The following is a 21,778-nucleotide window of genomic DNA, read 5'->3' as shown; positions in this document are numbered from 1 at the left end:
GGGCCTAGGCAGCTGAAGGCACGGCCACCAATGGTTGAGCGACTATAATCCGGGATCTTCAAGATGGCAGAATTAAGAGCAGTGTAGATATCTCGGGGGGGTTGTGGGGCTGGAGAAGATTACACAGATAGAGTGGGGCGAGGCCATGGAGGGATTTATAAACAATGATGAGAATTTTAAAATCAAGGCGTTGCTTAACCGGGAGCCAATGTAGGTCAGCGAGCACAGGGGGTGATGAGTGAACGGGACTTGGTGCAAGTTAGGACATAGGCAGCCAAGTTTTGGATGACCTCAATTTACATAGAGTGGAACGTGGGAGGCCAGCCAGGAGTGCATTGGAATAGACAAGTCTAGAGGTAACAAAAGCATGGATGAGGGTTTCAGCAGCAGATGAGCTGAGGCAGGGGCAGAGGCGGGCGATGTTACTGAGGTGGAAATAGGCGGTCTTAGTTATGTCGCAGATATGTGGTCGGAAGCTCAGACATATGCTAGGGAGAGGGATGGAGTCGGTGGCTAGGGAACGGAGTTTGTGGCGAGAACCGAAAACAATGGCTTCGGTCTTCCCAATATTTAATTGGAGAAAATTTCTGCTCATCCAGTCTGACAATTTAGAGACCTTTGGCAGGGTCGAGAGAAGTGGTGATGAGGTAGAGCTGGGTGTCGTCAGCGTACATGTGGAATCTGACACTGTGTTTTTGGATGATGTCGTCAAGGGCGGCATGAGAAATAGGAGGGGGCCAAGGATAGATCCTTGGGGATCCCCAGAGGTAACGATGCGGGAGCGGGAAGAGAAGCCATTGCAGGTGATTCTCTGGCTACAATTAAATAGATAAGAATGGAACCAGGCAATTGCAGTCCCACCCAGCTGGACAACGGTGGAGAGGCGTTGGAGGAGGATGGCGTGGTCAACTGTGTCAAAGGCTGCAGACAGGTCGAGAAGGAGGAGGAGGGATAGTTTACCTTTGTCACAGTCACAAAGGATGTCATTTATGACTTTGATGAGAGCCGTTTCGGTACTGTGGCAGGGACGGATTCAAACATGGAGTTGCGGGAAAGATGGGCATGGATTTGGGAGGCAACAACACATTCAAGGACTTAAGAGGAAAGGGGGGTTGGAGATGGGGCAGTAGTTTGCAAGGACAGAGGGGTCAAGGGTTGGTTTTCTGAGGAGAGGGGTGATGACGGCAGATTTGAAGGAGAGGGGGACAGTACCTGAGGAGAGAACACCATTAAGAATGTCAGCTAACATGGGAGCCAGAAAAGGAAGTTGGGTGGTCAGCAGTTTAGTAGGAATAGGGTCAAGGGAGCACAATGTGGGTCTCATGGACAAGAAGAGCGTGGCAAGGTCAAGAGGGGAGATCGGAGAGAAACTGGAGAAAGATGAGAGTTCAGGGCTAGGGCAGGGGGAGATCCTTACAGGAAGTTTGGCCTGGTGGGCTAGGGGAAGTGGCAGAGGCAGCTGATCAGATGGTCTCAATCTTAAAAGACAAAGAAGTCCATGAACGCCTCACACTTGCTGTTGGAGGCGAGGGTGGAGGAGACAGGGGAGAGGAGTTAAGAAATCAGTTAGCAGTACAGAATAGAAGCTGGGGGTTATCTTTGCATTCCAGAATGACCCTGGAATAGTGAGCAGTTTCGGCAGACGAGAGCAGGACCCGATAATGCTTTATGTGATCCAGCCAGATCTGCAAGTGAATGGCTAAACAAGTTGTCCGCCATATCTGTTCAAGTCTGCGTCCCTTGGATTTAAGGGAGCGAAGAGGAGGGCTGTACCAGGGAGAACGACCAGGGTGAGAGAGAGAGAGAGAGAGAGAGAGAGAGAGAGAGAGTAATGGTTTTAATAGGGACTAGGGCATCAAAGGTGGTGGTGAGGGTGTGGTTGAGTAGATCGGTAGCTGCAGAAATGTCATGGTGAATGGAGGGCCAAAGGCTGGACATTTGGGATTTCCCAAGTGCAGTTGGGAGAGAGTTTTTTTCTAGGGGCAGACATAGAAGGAAGGAAGTAGGGTTGGTGGGGGGGGGGGGGGGGGAAGGAGGGGAAGAGAGGGGATGTGGGTGAAGAGCGATACAAGGAAGTGGTCAGAGATGGCCTTATCCGCTATTGACACGATGGCAGAAGTGAGGCCACGAGAGATGGCAAGGTCGAGGGGGTGGCCGTGAATATGGGTTGGAGAGTTTACATGGAGGGAGACACTAAGGGAGGATAGGAGGGTCGTGAACTTAGAGGAGAGCATGATGAATTGAGATGGAGGTTGAAATCACCGATGATGAGAAGTCGCTCAGTGCAGAGGCTGAGGGAGGAAAGCAGTGACAATATCTCGGCGATAACATTTTTATGGTACTTGGGTGGGCGGTAAAGAACGAGAATTTTAAATGAGAGGCAAGAGGGGTGGAACAAGGTGAGATGCTCAAAGGAGTAGGGGGGGCAAACCAAGGTGTGATTTGGTGACAAGAGCCACACTGCCACCACAGCGGTCTGGGCGGGACAAGTGGAGGAAGGTGTAGAGAGGCGGGAGGCTTCATTTAAGGGTAAGGCATCAGCACCCCTCAGCCATGTTTCCGTCAGAGCCATGATGTCGATGCAATCAGCCACAATAAGCTCATGGATGACAAGGGCCTTGCTCGCAAGAGAATGGACATTCTGGAGGGAGATGTGGAGAGGGTCGGTGATGGCTGATCCACTGCCAGCGTCCACAGGGTCAGTGCTGGGAGGGGTGAATTGGACGGGAAGGAGATTGGCAAGGATAGCCCGCAGCGGGTTTGCTGGGCGGGAAGGTCAGCGAGAGAGTAGGATGGGACAGTTGGGTTTGCTGCTCATGAGGAGGCAGTGACGAGTGCTTCAATGGGCCCTTCAGAGGAAACCAAGAGAGGCACAGAGGGAAGCTGTAGGCTTATCGAAAAGGGAGTCAAGTCTGGGACGGTGGCAGGAGAGTAGGAAGGTCGAAGAGTAATGAAGTGTTGGGGTAAGGATTTGGGAGGGCAGGGTATCCAAGAGAGGAGAGATGAAAGGAGGCATGAAGACAGGAGAGGGCGGTCAGGGAGGGAGGGAGGGAGGGGGAGAGGGAGAGAGAGAGAGAGAGAGAGAGGGGAGAGAGAGAGAGAGAGAGAGAGAGAGAGAGAGAGAGAGAGAAAAGAAAAAGGGGGAGAAAAAAGTGGAAATAGAAGAGATCGGCTCAGGTACGGAGCAGCAGCCAAAATTCGCACGCGAATGGACACAGGGAAAAACTCTAGTTACATAGGCCTGGTTATGTAGCAAATATTGGGATACATATTTCTTGCAATACTGAATCATGTACTCTACCCTACACTGAAATCTATCAAGGATTTTTTTAAAAAATCCATCCTCTCTGCTGCCAGTTTGATACTGGACCCAGCTCTTGGGCCACAAGCCTCATGCCAGATCCCAGCTGCTCTAATTACCCCTCAGTCTTCCCATCAGGTCCCTGCCATCCTACTCTAACAATTTATGTGCCTGTGGTACACTCCTCGGTCCCTATATCAGAAATCAACTTGATTAAAAGCTAGAATCGTTACACCTCCATACACAGTGGTCAATGAAAATTACCATAAAGCTGTCAGATTGTTGTAAACTCCCATTTTGTTTACTAACGTCCTTTAAGGAAGAAAACCTGCCATCCTTACCTGATCCGGCCTATATATGACTCCAGTCTCACACCAATGTGGTTCACTCTCAACTGCCCTTTGAACGTGCCGAACAAGCCAGCCATTCAGTTGTGTCAAACTGCTACATCAGGGCAACTAGGGATGGGCAATAAATGCTGGCCATGTCAGCAACACACACATCCCTAGAATAATTTGTTTTAAAAACTCGCAAATTCAAGGAATTATTATTTGAACCCCGGTTTATCCTTCTCGCTCATCTTAAACAAAAGTGTGACATTGGTTACTTTCCACTCCCAAAGCACAATTTACATATTACTTCAATCTTCTAAGCTCATGAATCTTAACTAAACTTACAGTAAGTATCTGGGAATACTGTACCAAGACATTGCCCCATGTGAATCTGAAGCAACAATAGGAGCAAACAGAAGGCCACATGCTGCTAAATAATACTGGATAACCTTATCAATGATAAATCTATGCCGATTATGGAAACTTCCAACAGGGGACAGTGCAGTGTGACAACAGTTCCATTCGCAACTCCTCAGATAATGAAGCAGTCCATGCCCGCATGCTGCAAGACCTGGACAACATTCAGGCTTGGGCTGCAAAGTGGCAAATAACATTCACGCCACACAAGTGCCAGTCAATGACCATCTCCAACAAGAGTCTAACCACCTTCCCTTGACATTCAACAGCATTACTACCACCGAATCCCCCACCATCAACATCCTGGGGGTCATCATTGGCCAGAAGCTCAACTGGACCAGCCACATAATTACTGTGGCTACAAGAGCAGGTCAGAGGCTGGGTATTCTGCGGCAAGTGTTTTACCTCCTGAATCTCCAAAGCCTTTCCACCATCTACAAAGCACAAGTGTGATGGAATACTCTCCACTTGCCTGGATGAGTGCAGCTCCACCAACACTCAATAAGGTCGACACCATCCAGGACAAAGCAGCCCGTTTGATCAGCATCCCATCCACCACCGGTGCACCGCGGCTGCAGCGTGCACCATCTACAAGATGCACTGCAGCAACTCGCCAAGACTTCTTCGACAGCACCTCCAAAAACCCATGACCTCTAGAAGGACATGGGCAGCAGGCGCATGGGAACACCACAACCTCCAAGTTGCACACCATCCTGACGTAGAAATATATCACCTTTCCTTCATTGTCACTGGGTCAAAATCCTGGAACTCCCAACCAATTTTCCCTTGGAGCCTACCTAACAGCACTGTGGGAGTACCCTCACCACACGGACTGCAGCGGTTCAAGAAGGTGGCACACCACCACCTTCGAGGGCAATTATGAATAGACAATAAACTACATGGGTGATATTCTTTTGTTTATAAAAGGTCGGAGGTCGTCAATACCTAGGTTTCTTGGGCTTGTGGAGTCCTTCTGCCAAAAACTGGTAATCAGAAGCCTTCAAAAGGTTCTTTTGTATCGCCTGTGTAAGAGATGCACTAATTGACATCCAACTGGCGCACAGGGGGCAGAGAGTGGAATTTAGTATAAAAATGGAAGAATCACAGAGGTTGTTTTAGCATGCTCTCTCAGAATCCAAACTGTACTGAGCTCTATCACAGAAGTACCTTTAGATTGTGTCAGGTGTCGCCATGGGTGAATTGTCATTTATTGTTTATGGGTAAATCCTTTTATCTTAAGAACTGGGAGAGGGATATCCAGACAGTGTGTGGCTGCTGAAATACAGCACAAGTTTCACCTCCCTGAATAAAGCCTGTATAAATATTTGTAGACTACGCATATTATATGTGAAGTAGTATGCTTTTGGATTTTTAAGTGATCATAATCTACGTTTTGGAGGACATGTTGTAAGAAACCCACAATTCAGCACAAGTACAACACAATAAATTGATGCATATTTATGCAGAGCTCCATGGGACAACAATAAAGTAAACTACCTAAACTTGAAGTGGAGAACAGAGTTTAGTTGCTACAGGTCATAATGTAATGATCAAAATAAATTTTGGTTTGAAACACTGGTTCTTAGAGGACTATTAACTACTTTAATTTGCAAAATGTCTCCAATTTGGCTGGTTATGCATTTTTGTTTAATTAAAAGGATTCAATCATTTAAAAAAATCTCCCGTTGATTTTGTAGAAGAGGATAAACTAATTGGCAATGATTAGTCAGCAGGCACTAGTCTCAAAGGTCATGGCCCTGTGGGTAGCGGAGCGGGCCCAGGGGCCATGTAGCCTGATCCTGCTCCTATTTCGTGTGTCTAATTCTGTTAGATTCAGGAGATGGTTCTGTGATAGCGGATTGGGGGTTAGGATCAGATCAGCCATGATCTTATTGAATGGCGGAGCAGGCTCGAGGGGCCGATTGGCCTACTCCTGCTCCTATTTCTTATGTTCTTATAAGGCATTTCAAGGACAGTGTACTATTATAGCACTTTATGAACACTGATTAGGGACAGAACCAAGTGCAGAAAGAAGGGACACCAGATTGCTTTGAATAATTCACTGAAATATAGTCAATTTTATTTTCTGAAACAGAATTATGGAAGACAAAAATACTGTTCAGAATATTTTGTACTTCAAAACTACAGATTTTTATTTTACATAAAGAATGCTAAATGTGGAACTGGAATGACAGGAGATTAAGGTCAATGCAATGGACTAAATGTCCGGGAATAAAATCAACAGAACTTTCTCATTTATAGACCAGTGCAAATTGGTTCTAGCTTCACATTTCCATTACAGTACATAGTATTTTGGCCATGAAGTCACCTGATGCATACTGAGGCAAGAGGTAATCTCATACTGCTTTGACTTCACACCAGTTGCAGTACTCATGTAAAAAAAAAAGTTTACAACGTCCTCAGGCTCACGGTCGGACTAGGTGGGAAGTCTTTAAACTTTATTTTGAAAATTTTCAAATGTAGCAGAGATCCATTGTTCAATGCACAGAGTTCCATTTTCCTTGGCCAGAGAACAACCTGAGGACCACCACCATAACTTAGTTCTGCCAGCTCTTCATTGCTTTCAGCAGGCACTCGTCTCAAATTGACTTATGTAGTATAATGATGCACTTAGAAACGTCACTAGTACATAACAATGAAGCTTGAAAAATAAGATTGGAGGAAGCAAAAGTAGGACAGAACAGGAACATGAATTTTATTTTCAGTTTCAAAATCTGTAAGAATTGATGTTGGCCTCAAAGTTTAAGCACTTCATTGTTACGGCCCTACCTCACACACAGTACATAACAAGAAAACATAAACTGCACAAAAAACTATGGCCCAGAAATTCGGGTCCCAACGCGCGAGTACGCACAGGGTACTCACGCGTGGACCCGATGGAAGTGCCGGTTTCTTGCATGCACTACGCATGCGCGGGAAACCGGCACTTCCGATCCTCTGAACGAAGGGGTTCAGAGGTCGAACGCGTGCACGCGGGAGTCTGCGCGTGCGCTTTGAACTTACGTGTTTTTTTTTAAATACAGGTTTTTCCGTGAGGGTAAGTCTTTAGATTTTAGAAATGTAAAAACCAGGCGTAAGGACTGCATTTTAAAAGGTAAGTGGTCAATTAATTAAAATTAAAACATTTTTTCCACAGGTTTATTATTTTTAAATACTTTAAAGCAAGGTAAGTTTATTTTTAGCCCCGCTTTTTTATAAAATTATTTTTTTCAAAAATTTAAATTGTTTAAAATAGTTATTTAATGTAATTTATAGTTTATTTAAAAAGTGTGATGTTTTTAAAAAATGTATTTGAAGGTTAACTACTGTTTTGGGCCCTCAGCATTCATACGTTTTGACAGGTCTTTCTGTCAATCTTATGAATGGGCTTTTCCCTCCTCCGATTGGCTGCCCATGGCTCACGTGATCCCAGGGGACGCATCGCACTAACTACGCCCCTGGGACACGCCAGCACAGCGCACCGGCCTCTGGGCCAGGCCCCGGAGAGGAATTCTACGCAGGCCCAGAGCTCAATTGCCGGCGCGCTAGGTAAGTGTAGGTCAGGGGCTTGCACCCGCGGGAAGCCCCCGACCTGAATTTCTGGGCCAACTATATTTGTGTTAAATTTTGCTTACTGCTCCAAGGACAACCACCCTCACAATGGACTAAAAGATGCTCCAATTCCTTGTAATGTTTCCTTTCAGAGTCCATTGCAACTAAGGCAGAATGATTTTACAATCTAGCAACAGGCAATGGCTGAATCACATCATAACTCATTTGGAAAATCTTTGCTGTAGACAGACATACTACTCCAGGACTGCATACCCCATGGCATCGGTTTTGATCAACAGTAATGTTATTAGGGACTTTAAACAACAAACATCATCGACAACAACTTACATTTATATAGTGCCTTTAACATAGTAAAATGTCCCAAAGCGCTTCACAGGAGTGATATCAAACAAAATTTAAAACAGAGCCACATAAGGAGATAGGACAGATGGAGGTAGGTTTTAAGGAGCATCTTAAAAGGAGGAGAGGGGTTTAGGGAGGGAATTCCAGAGCTTTGGGCCTAGGCAGCTGCAGTCAATTACTACAATTTGCACTGAGTACTTTAAAAAATAATCTAACAAACTGTATGCTCCAGACTGCATTACAGCCTTGGTTCAAACATGGGCACAAGAGCTGAATTCCAGGGGTAAGGTGAGAGTGACTGCCCTTGACATCAAGGCAGCATTTGACAGAGTGTGGCATCAAGGAGCCCAAGTAAAATTGAAGTCAATGGGAATCGGGGGAAAACTCTCCACTGGCTGGAGTCATACCTAGCACAAAGGAAGGTGGTTGTGGTTGTAGGGGGTCAATCATCTCAGCCCCAGGACATCACTTCAGGAGTTCCTCAGGGCAGTATCCTAGCCCCAGCCATCTTCAGCTGCTTCATCAATGACCTTCCCTCCATCATAGGGTCAGAAGTGGGGATATTCGCTGATGATTGCAGTGTTCAGTTCCATTCGCAACTCCCCAGATGAAGCAGTCTATGCCCACATGCAGCAAGACCTGGACGACATTCAGGCTTGTGCTGATAAGTGGCAAGTAACATTCACGCCACACAAGTGCCAGGCAATGACAAGCTCCAAAAAGAGAGTGTCTAACCACTGCCTCTTGACAATCAACGGCATTACCATCGCCAAATTCCCCACCGTCAACATCCTAGGGGGTCACCATTGACCAGAAACTTAACTGGACTAGCCACATACATACTGTGGCTACAAGAGCAGGTTAGAGGCTAGGTATTCTGCAGCGAGCGTCTCACCTCTTGACTCCCCAAAGCTTTTCCACCATCTACAAGGCACAAAGTCAGGAGTGTGATGGAATACTCTCCACTTACCTGGATAAGTGCAGCTCCAACAACACTCAAGAAGCTCGACACCATCCAGGACAAAGCAGCCCGTTTGATCAGCACCCCATCCACCACCTTAAACATTCACTCCCTCCACCACCGGCACACCATGACTGCAGTGTGTACCATCGACAAGATGCACTGCAGCAACTCGCCAAGGATTCTTCGGCAGCACCTCCCAAACCCGTGACCTCTCCACCTCGAAGGACAAGGACAGCAGGCGTGTGGGAACACCATCACCTACAAGTTCCCCTCCAAGTTACAAATTATCCTGACTTGGAAATATATCGCCATTCCTTCATCGTCGCTGGGTCAAAATCCTGGAACTCCCTCCCTAACAGCACTGCGAGAATACCTTCACCATACAGGCTGCAGCAGCGGCTCACTGCCACCTTCGCAAGGGCAATTAGGGATGGTCAATAAATGCTGGCCTTGCCAGTGACGCCCACTACCCAGAAACAAATTTTAAAAAGTGAAAAATGTACACAGGGTTAAATTCTGCATCTTGCGCAACTCCCTTGTTTAGATATACCTACACAATCTGAATTTGTAATTGATATACCTATCAATTCATCCAATGAAAAGCGACGAGTTAAGATAGTAACTATAGGTTTTTATTGGCTAAATAACAGAGCCCACCCTCGTGGGTGATCGGGTCCAACAAGGAGGAATACCAGCCAGTCGACCACCTTTATACCTGGGCAAGCAGGCGGAGCCATGGGCGGAGTCAGCTGTGGTCAGCCCAGGTATAACAGCGTGACAAGAGGTGACCTTGTGTAGTGATACAACAGTGTAAACAGTGATAACCACAGTGTAACGATATAAACAGTGATAACCATAGTGTAACGATAGTGAACGATAAAAGTGGTTTACCACAGTAATTGTTGGAAACAAACATTTTGAACACACTGCAGGGCTGTTTAGCAAACAATTTTGTTCTTTTAAAGGGTAAGGCCAAATGGAATACGCCAAGATTTGCCAAAAATTGTAGTTTACATATGCACTAAATGCTGTTGTCACCGGTAAAAATTGCAATTTAAATTTGTGTTTAGTGCGGTCATGGCTGGTCAAAACTATAACTTGCATATGTACTTAGTGGACATAAATATGTATACGCACAGTAATTTATTCTCCATTTTCTGAAATCAGTATCTCTCTAATTTGATGGCTCATACCAGAAAGTAAAGATTCTTCTGTAATATTGCACATTTAGTATTAAATACATTATTCTTAATTACCAAAGGACACTCCTTCGGCCAGTTACTTCATTCCATGCCAGCAGCCACATTTTTACAGAAATGAAGTGAGAAGTAAAACAAAAATGTACTTTTTAAATTTGAAAATGGTGAATGCTGGCTCCTTTCTCTGAAATAAAGTCAGTGCCTCTGAGCTCTAACCTCAGCCATGTTACCTTGAGAGATACTGAGCAGAGGCCACGCGTCTCCTCACAATTAGACAGAATTTTTTTTTGAAAGGGGATAAAATATAAATACTTAAAGAAACTAAGAATATGGATTTTTATTGAGTGCTATGAGTGCAGTTAATTAGCACTGCTCTCCACTCCATAGCAGGATATTGCATACTCAAAGAGAGAGTAAACTCAATATTCCAAGCCATTTTTGCACACGGATAGCCATTTACAGTTGATTACCAATTTTCTGGGGTAATTTAGGCTTGTGATTTCTTGACTATATTATTCTACTTTAATACGCCTCCAAAACAGTATTCAGGTTAAACTACATACCAAGAAAGAATGAACTTGTATTTATATACTGTAGCAACTTTTACATTTTCAGGATGTCCTAAAGCGCTCATAGTCATGGAATTACTTCCGAAGTGTCGTCACTGTTATTTTGTAGGCAAACAGAGCAGCCAATATGCTATACCTAATGTTAAGTACACTCAAAATTAAAATGGCATTTACAAACTCCTGCTTGGTTATCATTAATCAAAATTTCATCTGCAGCTTACCAAGACTGCTCATATAAATTATACTGGGTTTTGAGATCTTAAGAATTTGAATGAAGCGGAAATGTTTGCACTGGATTTGCAGCAAATCACAGCTTTTTTTGTTCATCCCATTAATTTTTACTTTTGAGTTCTGTTGCTTGAAAGAAACCACTCATGCTGACATACTGTTACAGACAGCAACAGCAACGCTCCAGTATTTGTGCGAAGTGCCCATTCTTCATGCATAACTCTGAATGGTGTCCGTGGACTTTTCAAACAGGGTGAGTCATCACATCCAATAGGAACAGTGTCCTCGCCCAGCACAGACATCCTTTGAACAAGGCTCCGAGATGCAAACTGCTGATTTTTCACCCCTTGCTAACCCGAGGGCACTGAGCTGAATTGCATATCAGTTAACTCACTAGAGACAAGGGATCAAACCTGGATTTTTCTTGTTCTGTATAACCATACAAAAGAATTTTACATACTACACCAGAGAAACGTAAAATTTTAACTTGCTCCCAATATTCATTCGGTCAGGTTCCAAAATTCAACTAGAGACTCAATCACTTGAGTGTTCTCAGTCCACTTTTACCTCCACAGGATCCTGTACTAATTCTGTACATAGTATTAATGTCGTGTTGACCTTTATATATCCCAACACTGACAGCTGTATTAACATCTGTACACATCCAAAAATGCAGCAAATTGTATTTTACTATTATATTGTCTATATACAACAACTTGCATTTATATAGTGCTTTTAACATTGAAGTGCTTTCGAAAAAAAATTCTAAGACATGTAATCACAAAATGGACACCGAGCCAAAGAAGGAGATATTAGGAAGATTATTAAACACGAACAAAAAAGTGGGTCTTAGGACATTCTTAAAAGGAAGAAAGGGAAGTGGAGGGATATAGAGAGAAAATTCCAGAGCATAGGGTCTAGGCGGCTAAAGGCACAGATGCAAATGGTGGGAAGATGGGGTGCAAATGCACAACAGGCTAGTTATAGAGCAATGGAGGGGGGAGGTGGGGGCAGGTTTACAGAACTGGACAAGATTAGAGGGACGGAGGGGTGTGTCCATGGATGGATTTTAACACGAGGAGGGTCATTTTACATTTGAATGGGGCAGGGGCATTGTTGAGAGCCAATGTGTTTTGAATGAGCTGAAGTTTATGGAGGCCAGCCAGGAGGTGACAAAGGCGTGGACAAGAGCAGCAGATGGGCTAATGCATGGACAGAGGCAGGCAATGTCATGGAGGTGGAAGTAGGCAGTCTTTGTAATGGAGAGGATATGGGTTTGTAAGCTCAGCTTGGGGTCAAATAAGACACAAGAGGTGTGAACTGTCTGGTTCAAACTGAGACAACAGCCAGGGAGGGAGATGGAATCGGTCGCAAGGATGCAAAATTCGTGATGATGTCCAAAGAAGCCGACTTCGACCATCCCAATACTAAACTGGTTGAAATTGCACAACATCCAAGGCTGGAGCAGTCCAAAAAGAGGTGGTGGGGGTGTGTGTGCTAGGTATCATCAATGTAAGAACATAAGAAATAGGAGCAGGAGTAGGCCATTTGAGCCTGCTCCGCCATTTAATAAGATTATGGCTGATCTTCTACCTCAACTCCACCTTCCATTACTATCCCCATATCCTTTGAATCACTTAGTATCCAAAAATCTATCGATCTTGGTCTTGAATATACTCAACGACTGAGCATTCACAGCCCTCTGGGGTAGAGAATTCCAAAGATTCACAACCCTTTGAGTGAAGAAATCTCTCCTCATCTCAGTCCTAAATGGCCAACCCCTTATGCTGAGACAGTGACCCCTAGTTCTAGACTCCCCAGCCAGGGGAAACATCCTCCCAGCAACTACCCTGTCAAGCCCTGTAAGAATTTTATATGTTTCAATGAGATCACTTCTCATTCTTCTAAACTCTTGGGATTATAGCCTTATTCTACTCAATCTCTCCTCATAGGGCAATCACCTCATCCCAGGGATCATTCGAGTGAACCTTCAGTGCACTCCCTCTAAGGCAAGTATATCCTTCCTTAGGTAAGGAGACCAAAACTGTACACAGTACTCCAGATGTGGGCTCACCAGGGCCCTATATAATTGCAGTAAAACGTCTTTACTCTTATACTCCAATCCCCTTGTAATAAAGGCCAACATACCATTTGCTTTCCTAATTGCTTGCTGTACCTGCATGTTAACTTTCAGTGATTCGTGTACAAGGACACCCAGGTCCCTCTGAACACCAACATTTCCCAATCACTCACCATTTAAAAAATATTCTGCTTTTCTATTTTTCCTACCAAAGTGGATAACTTCACACTTCTCCATATTATATTCCATTTGCCATGTTCTTGCCCACTCACTTAACCCGTCTATATCCCTTTGCATCCTCCTGACAGCTTACTTTCCCACCTAACTTTGAATCGTCAGCAAACTTGGATACATTACACTTGGTCCCCTCATCTAAGTCATTAATATAGAGATTGTAAATAGCTGAGGCCCAAGCACTGATCATTGCAGTAGCCCACTAGTTACAGCCTGCCAACCCAAAAATGACTCATTTATTCCTATTCTGTTTTCGGTCCATTAACCAATCCTCAAACCATGCTAATATATTACTCCCAATCCCATGAGCTCTACTTGTGTGTAATAACCTCGTGTGGCACCTTATTGAATGCTTTTTGAAAATCCAAATACACATCTACTGGTTCCTCCTTATCTAACCGCCTAGTTACAACCTCAAAAAACTCTTAACAGATTTGTCAAACACAATTTCCCTCTTAGAAAAGCATAATATGATTGGGCAGATTTATAAGTGCCCTGTTACCACGTCCCTAATAACAGATTCTAGCATTTTCCCTTCTAATGATCGTCAGACTAAGTGGCCTATAGTTCCCAGTTTTCTCTCTCCCTCCTTTCTTGAATAGCAGGGGATAGTAATGTACACGTGGAAGCTAACTCCACACCTTTGGATGATGTCACCAAGGGGCAGCATGTAGATGAGGAAGAGAACGGAACTCCAGAGGTAATGATGCAGGGCAGGGAGAGATACTCCGGCTACAATTGGATAGGCAATATTTGAATCAAATGAGGGCAATTCCATGGAGCTGAACAATGGAGAAGAGGCGGATAGTATGGTCGACTTGTGTCGAAGGCTACAGAGAGGTCGAGAAGGACGCGGAGAAATAGTGCATCACAGTCACAGAGGATGTAATTTGTTACTCTGATTAGGGCCATTTTAATGCTGTGGGAGATGCGGAAACCTGATTTGAGATTAAAACAGTGAGCTGCAGGAGTGATGGGCACAGATTCTGGACGCAACACATTCAAGGATTTGAGAGAGGAAAGAGGGGTTAGAGATGGAGTGGTCGTTTTCAACGTCAAAAGCATGGAGGGTGGTATTTCTGAGGAGGTTGTGAAGACAACGGTTTCAAAAGAGGGAACCATTTACAGGAAGGGAAGTTGGGTGGTCAGCAGTTTAGTAGAAATCAGGTCATGGGAGCAGGAGGTGGGTGTCTTGGATAATATGAGCTTAGAGAGGGCACAAGGGAAGAGAAACTGCAGAAAGACAGGAGGTCCAGTGCTAGGGCAAGGGGGAGGGAAGCAGCAGAATGAATGGCCTCTATTTCTTGGTGTCAAAGAATTTCAGTGAGCTCCTGATTAGAGGGGAGGGTGGGGGGCAAGGGAAGAGTGGTTTAAGGAGACTGTTGGGAGTGGAGACAAGAGTGGTTTAAGGAGACTGTTGGGAGTGGAGACATGAAGCATATGAAAGTACGCTCTTAAATTTCCTTTCTGAAAACTTTAAGTAAAACAGAAAACAAGGATTCCTCTCATTGCTTTTTAAAAGCCTCCATTTCTTCTTTACCCAGAGAGTGGTGAGAATGTGGAACTCGCTACCACGGAGTGGTTGAAGCACAAAGTATAGATGCATTTAAGGGGAGGCTAGACAAGCATATGAGGGAGAAGGGAATATAAGGTTATGCTGATAGATTTAGATGAGGAAAGATGGGAGAAGGCTCGATTGGAGCATAAACGCCGGCATGGACTGGTTGGGCCGAATGGTCTGTTTCTGTGCCGTATATCCTATGTAATTTACATCAAGTTTAATTTCATACCAATTTCAGGTTCTAATTCCTCATTATCCACTAAATTGCACTAGTCCAAAAAATGTTTAAATTCCATGCACTTATAACTCATTCATGCCCATCAGTGATGATCTGTGGGGTCCTCCTCTCCTAATAGAAGGCAATGGAAATCTTACTTCATCAGGGCTCAATACAATTGAATATCTTATTGTTTTGTATGGCAGCTTGAAGAGGAACATAAAATGTCAACATCCATGTTAGTCATCCACTGTATGACCTCTGGTGATACGGAATGTTTCTATCAGGGAAGGATCTTGGCGAGCAATCATTCACAATGCTCCATGGTTTGGAAAGGTTCTCCACAGTCGCACATAAAGCTATCCCTTCATCTTCCATTTATGTAGCAGGTGGTTACAGAGCCCATATGAAGTTCTGATATGGTTTGTAATGTCACATATTTTACATGGTATGGTGAAGCCGGATGGTTGATCTGCAAGGTCCATGACCAGGTCCTAATTCTAGACCCTGCTGGTTTCCCACATTCTTTGCCATTGTCTTTAAGCAAGAACTCCAAAGTTTTGAGTGTTTCAGCTGTTAACCAGAAGGGGTTCCTGAAGGCGGCATCTTGGGAGCATCTGGAGATCTTCGTTAATTGGCAGAGTTTGCTAGAGCCCAGTTGTATTCTCTGATTATTGCTGCTTCTCTTGCGAGGTGGTGAGAAGATATGTGCAAAGACAGGGAGGCAGAATGTAGGTGTTGGTTTCAGTACTCCTGTGATGGCGTTCAGTTGCACCTCAAGATTTGTATGTACACTTTCTGCCTATGCTGGTGTGCAATATTCAGCTACTGAGTAAACATGGGAAAGGTGGCTGTCTGCCTGCAGGGAGTGAGCATCTGCCCTCCAGCTGGTCCCAGTTAATTTGTGGATTAAGTTGATCCTAGTCTTTATCTTGGCTGCAGTTAACGGTATGCGAGACTACGATCCAGAACCACGCCAAGGTAATTTGGGATCCTTGTGCCTAAATTCAGTAGCACAAAAGAGAGCACTCAGGCGCTTCTTTGCATGCCGGTTGCTCAAATGAAACATAGAGACAATGTTTTCTGAATTCGGAGAAAGCTGCCAGTTTATAATCGCCCTCAAGGATTGTCAAGTCTTCTGTAAGTGTGCGTTCTATCGGGACAAAAGTTCATGTTTGGATGGCTATCACAAGGTCATCTGCATATCCAAATTACTTGGATTGGTCGGCGGGATATTACCGATTTAAATATTAAAAAATTATGATGTCAGTCGTCAAAGTCTGCTAATCTGCTCCATGTCAAGTATGGTGAACTTGTGGTTAAGAAGCATAGCTTTTAGTGTACTATTCTATACGTTTTCAGCAATAGATTGCCCACCCATACCATATGTGGGAGACAAGTCCAAAAAGCTACTGTTATTTTGAGCCCAAGCTGATAACCAGCTTCAACGTGGGTTGTAAGTGCAATTATCTGGTCAGGTGTTCCATCCAGGTCTAAACCTACATTGTTCCTTGGGGATGTAATCCTCAAGAGGCATGAGCCTTTGTAGTAATATCCTTTACAGAACCTTGTATGTAACGCACAGCAATGAAAGCAGCTGGTAGCGTTTTGGATCATCACCTGCTTTCTCCGGTTTCAGGATGGCGATGACCTCTGCATGTTGTTGTAACTTGGGCAGTGGTATGTACGTTGGTAAAGAAGCACACCAGCCAGTCATCGCCTTCTTTCGTATGGTAGTAGCAAAGCAAATCAAATGTCAATATCTAAGTCAGATATCTAGGCCAAAGCTTCCGGTGTAACATTGTGGATATCTTGTAGGCTGCCTGCAAATTTCCTCCGAGGGCAGTGCTCAATGATGTGCTCCAGGGTTTAATTAGGAGCTCCAGAGTTGCATGATGGGGATGCTTTAATCTTCCATCTATAGAGAAGCTGGCAGCATCTACCATGACGGGTTCTGAGGCGGTTGATGATTGTCCACTCTTTGCGAAGAAGGTTTGTACTGTGGGGTCCTCTATAAGGAATCCATTCCGTATGTCACAGTTCTTCCAAGCATTTTGCCATAAGTCATCAAGACTGATGGGAGATTGCTGAAGGGCTTCGGCGACGGTCCAAAATGGTCTTCTAGATTTGAGATGGGGTGGTGGTAGGTTGTTCAAGTTGGCCTGAATCGGCATGCCTTTGCTGGTGTAGCGGTTGTATTCTCTGGAGACTGCATATTGTAGGTGTGGTGGTGCGATGTTTGCAAGCACAGGCAGCCAAGGTGTTGGGCGTCGATAAAAGCATACCGATGACAGCCTTCTCGCGGCCCACCCTGTTACATTATCTTAGATCACAACTAATGTCGTCTCAAAGGACACCGAACTCGTCGTTAAATCGACCTCCCAGTGACAGTAGCAAACCAAGCAAATCTAACACCAGCCAATTGCGAGCATGTTGACCTAGGTTCTTCAGAAATTCTGGAAAGTCACCATCTGAACCTGCAGTTTTGCTAGATTTGTTATTTGCCAGAGCCTTGTCCACTTCTTCTCTGGTGAATGGCCTTGATAAATACAATATTCGTGGGCAGTCAGAAAGGGAACAAAGCAGCTCTTTTAAAAAAAAATACTTCCTTTTTTTGTACAGCAATCTGCATGGATCTTGCAATTCAGGAATATTTGGGAGGCAAGGGCAATGGCATCAGCTATGACATGTGGGGCTCTACTTTGGGATCAGTTAGTACCACCAAGTAGTCTCCAGGCTTCCCTACTCAAGTGGGTGAAATCTAGGGGTCTGCAATGCTATTGCCCATCACTCTCGTCTAGAAGAATTGTGATTCCAAGAGTGTGGTTGCAACAGCAGAGTTACCTGTTGTCCTTTATTCCTCTAGAATCACCTCATTGTCAACTGATTAACAGAGACTGTAGGCTTTCCTGTACCCACGAGGGATGTTCTTCAATGCAGCCACTTTAATGAGGTTGACGAACCTGTCACAGTCCGCTTAATTCAAGGAATTTGTTGAACAACTTTTTCTACTGTTCCAATGTAGCCATTCCAATCAGCCTTCATAAAGTTCCAATGTGGTTTTAGTAGTGATGAGGTGGACTTGAGACACCAACGTGCATGAGTAAACAGCAAAAAACTAACATTAATTCTGCCCCACTTTGCCAATTCAAGACAGAGACCCCAAGATATTTATTTAGTGTCAAAAATATACTGGAACAGCAGAGATGTTATTAAGTTGGGGTTTATGCATGTTGTCAAACAATGATTTCAATTCAATCCTTAGTTAATAGTAAATGTTTATTTAAAAAAAGTTGAATAAGTGCACCAGTGAGGGACAGCGGTTAACCTTAGCAGCACTGCCGTTGATTTTTGAAATGTGTAGAGACCCCACTTTGGATCGAGGCAAAGCTGGCAGTATAACCGCAGGCTTAATTAATAACAACCTAATGTTTCCGTGTCTAAATTAATTATCAATATTCTGTACAAGTTATTACTCAGATTTGAAGATTTAAAATGAAGAATTAATGTTTCATTTGTACTCTCGTACCTCAATTATTTACTAAAAACGCTTATGGTTAACGTTTTTCTGATCTGCACATACTGACAACATACTGTATGTTGGTGGCAGATAAAGATTCGTTGCTCTTAAACAAATATCCGCCAGACAAATTTGAAACTGCTGTGTCAAGTTTTCCAATACTGTATACCCCACCACAACTGGATCAGATCGACCAAGAACTGATCAAAATTATCATTTCAAACCATAGCTTCGAGGAGCTCTGTAGGAGATTTGTTGAACATGCCATACGATGTAAAGACACTCACTGGTCGGTATAAAAACACTGAAATGTTCTCATTTTATCAGGAAATGAGTCACGGTTACACCACCACCGACCCTCCCGGCCGGGCCGCAAAATATGAAGTGACAAGCTCTACCCTGCCATTTAAAAACACAAAGAACTACCAACGTCAATTAACTCGGGAAGAAAAAAAAATCATTAATATAATTCTCACTGATCTGTCAAATAATGAAAACATCCAGAGGCGGTTGGAGAAACACTGCCCTAGTCTGAAAGTAAAACTGCTCTAGTCTGAAAGTAAAACTGCAGCTGTGCCTGTTGGTCATTAAATCACTGAACGGCATACAATAGACTGCAAACACTCGGCGTACGCTTTACACAGATCCTGCATATCGCAGAGATTAGTTATCACCACAAGAAATCAGATCGACAGCGCGTCGGTCGCAGTAGAGCCACCGCTGACAGAACTCCGCATCCCACACCCACCCTCCGACAAACTGCAAAAAACAGTTACCGTTTGCTTGAAAATCACGGTCCGACCTCAGTGGGAGTATGTGCAGTCGGCAGCGTTTCCTGTCAGGCCGGAGAGATGGGGAGGACCCGGGCTTGCTTCCACCGGGGAGCGACGCCTTTTTTCCCCCCAACAATTTCTCCAATTGCCGGGACGGGCTGGAGCGCCCCCCGCCCCTCCCCACCGAACCGGTTAAAAATCAGTAGCTCGCACAGAATGAAAGGATATCAAGAAGTCACGTCACTCCGAGCCCGGGGTTTTAGTTATTATTATAATAGGCCGTCGCTAATTATTTTCATGTCAAATGTAACGGTATAACGCAGAATGTTCCAGATTTTTCTCAGCGCTGCCCGCGCTCGCCCCAGCGGCTTCACAGCAAAAGATGGCGGCAGCGCCGCCTCCCGACCCACAGTTCCCCCGTCCAACAGCAATCGCGCCACCTCCTGCGCTGACCATGCGCGCGCACCCCACCTACTGCGCTGACCGTGCGCGCGCACCCCACCTACTGCGCTGACCGTGCGCGCGCACCCCACCTACTGCGCTGACCGTGCGCGCGCACCCCACCTACTGCGCTGACCGTGCGCGCGCACCCCACCTACTGCGCTGACCGTGCGCGCGCACCCCACCTACTGCGCTGACCGTGCGCGCGCACCCCACCTACTGCGCTGACCGTGCGCGCGCACCCCACCTACTGCGCTGACCGTGCGCGCGCACCCCACCCCCAAAAAACAGGCAGAGAACATTGCGAGATCACAGAGTGGAACGCACCCTGGTTCCCTTTCCCGGCAAAGCATGGTTCCCAGTCAGCATATTTCTGTGTTTGCTGAACCCACGCCCACATGCAATGACACCGGCTGCTGCAGTTGCTATTGCAAGATATGTGTGCTTAGTCTGCAATTTAAGGATGATATCAAATCAACTGACCACTCTTGCATTTCATTTTAAAGGGGATGGGGAGCACTATAGAGTTTCGGAGTAATCTTCATAATGTGCTGCATAGGTGTCACTTCCAATCATAGTCCTCTACCTTGAAGGAAACTGACACGGCTATTCCTATCACAATGAGCGATTGGGTGGTCTTTTGAAATGTAATGGACGAATTGACAGCCGTCGCCCCGGATCAGCGATGCCGTCACAATGACTCAGCCCCGCGCGATTTGGGGGTTTGGGTTTCAGAGATGAGATGGTTAGAGCTGTGCATTGAGCTGACATCTGTGCTGTTGTGGCGCTGCCACAGTGGGGAAACACTGTGTGTATGAAGATAAACCTGTATAATCCCCTTTTAACTGCTGTATTCCCCTCCCCCCGCAAGACAGTTGCAAGCTGAGAGGAATAAGGCACGTTCAGACTTGCCTGCTGCTGAGAGAAGGAAAACCAATCAGGTTCCAGCAGGTGACCAATCCAGGAGTCATCACAGGTTCGCGGGCTTCACGAATAGAGTACTGTATTGTGAGAGTTGGAGTAAAGACCTATTTCTTGTAGCTCGCTGTGTTGCCTATTTCTTTGCGCGGGAGAGCGTAGTCCCCCACATTGGTGACCCCGAATGTCGGCGGCCGAAGCCCCCGACTCACGCAGCCCTACAGAGGCCAGCAACGACCCGATCGCAACCAGCAGCAGCCTGATGTCGGCCGGCGCCGCATCCTTGAAGCTCCCCACCTTCTGGGAACACCAAGCACCAGCTTGGTTCGCGCACTCGGAGGCCCAATTCACCCTTCGCAGGGTTCAAGACGATGAAGAAAGGTACCTCCACGTAGTCTCAGCACCAGCAAGCTCTACCGCCGCCGAAGTTCTCGAGCTGCTGGGGAACCCACCACAGACCGGCAAGTACTCAACCATTAAGGGCCGCTTACTGCAGGCTTATGGCCTGTCCAGGGAGGAGAGGGCCCGCAGGCTTCTCTCACTCCCAGGCCTCGGCGATTCGACCCCGACCCAGTTGATGAGCCGGATGCTTGCGCTCCTGGGCTCTGAACCGCAGTGCTTCTTGTTTCGGGCCCTTTTCCTCAGCCTGCTTCCTCAGCAGGTACAGACTGCCCTCGCGGGGTCCCCGATCACGGACTGCGTACAACTGGCAGCCGCCGCGGACAAAGTCTTCGCCGTCGCCCAACTCGGCTGTGCAGCCGCGAGGCTCCCCGACACCACCGAGCGCACGCCGCCACGCCAGACCACAGAACTATGCTACTACCACGCGCGTTTCGGCCACAAGGCCCAACGCTGCAGAGCACCCTGCTCTTTCGATCAAACCAAGATGACTGCCCGGCCCAACGCACCAGCCCCGCGCCGCCGCCTAGGCCCGCTCGACCGCACCCCTGCTGCCACGATGGCCATCGGCACCGCAGGTAAACTGCTGTACATAACTGACTCTCTTTCAGGGCGCAGATTCCTTTGCGACACCGGAGCCCAATGCAGCATAATTCCTGCCTCCCAGCTCGACATCCAGGCAGGCCGCAGCAGCCCACCCCTCGTGGCGG

The 21,778-nt window shown here is 45.9% G+C and overlaps 1 protein-coding gene across 10 annotated transcripts in view; it reads right to left on the bottom strand.

Moving 5' to 3' along the window:
* klc1a (kinesin light chain 1a) overlaps positions 1–19,746 on the bottom strand; it is a 131,624-nt gene extending 111,878 nt beyond the window's left edge. For 9 of the 10 annotated variants that reach the window (XR_015080210.1, XR_015080211.1, XM_086003062.1 and 6 more), the window contains exon 1: positions 19,314–19,745. The gene's annotated coding sequence lies outside the window, so the exon portion shown is untranslated. Of the gene's footprint in view, positions 1–19,313 lie in introns of all 10 variants that reach the window. The other variant, XM_086003063.1, reaches the window with a different exon arrangement.
* Positions 19,747–21,778: the final 2,032 nt, after the last annotated feature.

This window comes from Somniosus microcephalus, chromosome 12 (genome assembly GCF_052327205.1).
Source record: "Somniosus microcephalus isolate GS21.2 chromosome 12, FLI_Smic_1.0, whole genome shotgun sequence".
In the NCBI taxonomy this organism is placed as follows: Eukaryota; Metazoa; Chordata; class Chondrichthyes; order Squaliformes; family Somniosidae; genus Somniosus; species Somniosus microcephalus.
The sequence above is the reverse complement of the archived record's forward strand: the minus strand, read 5'-3'. Positions and strand labels throughout refer to the sequence as shown.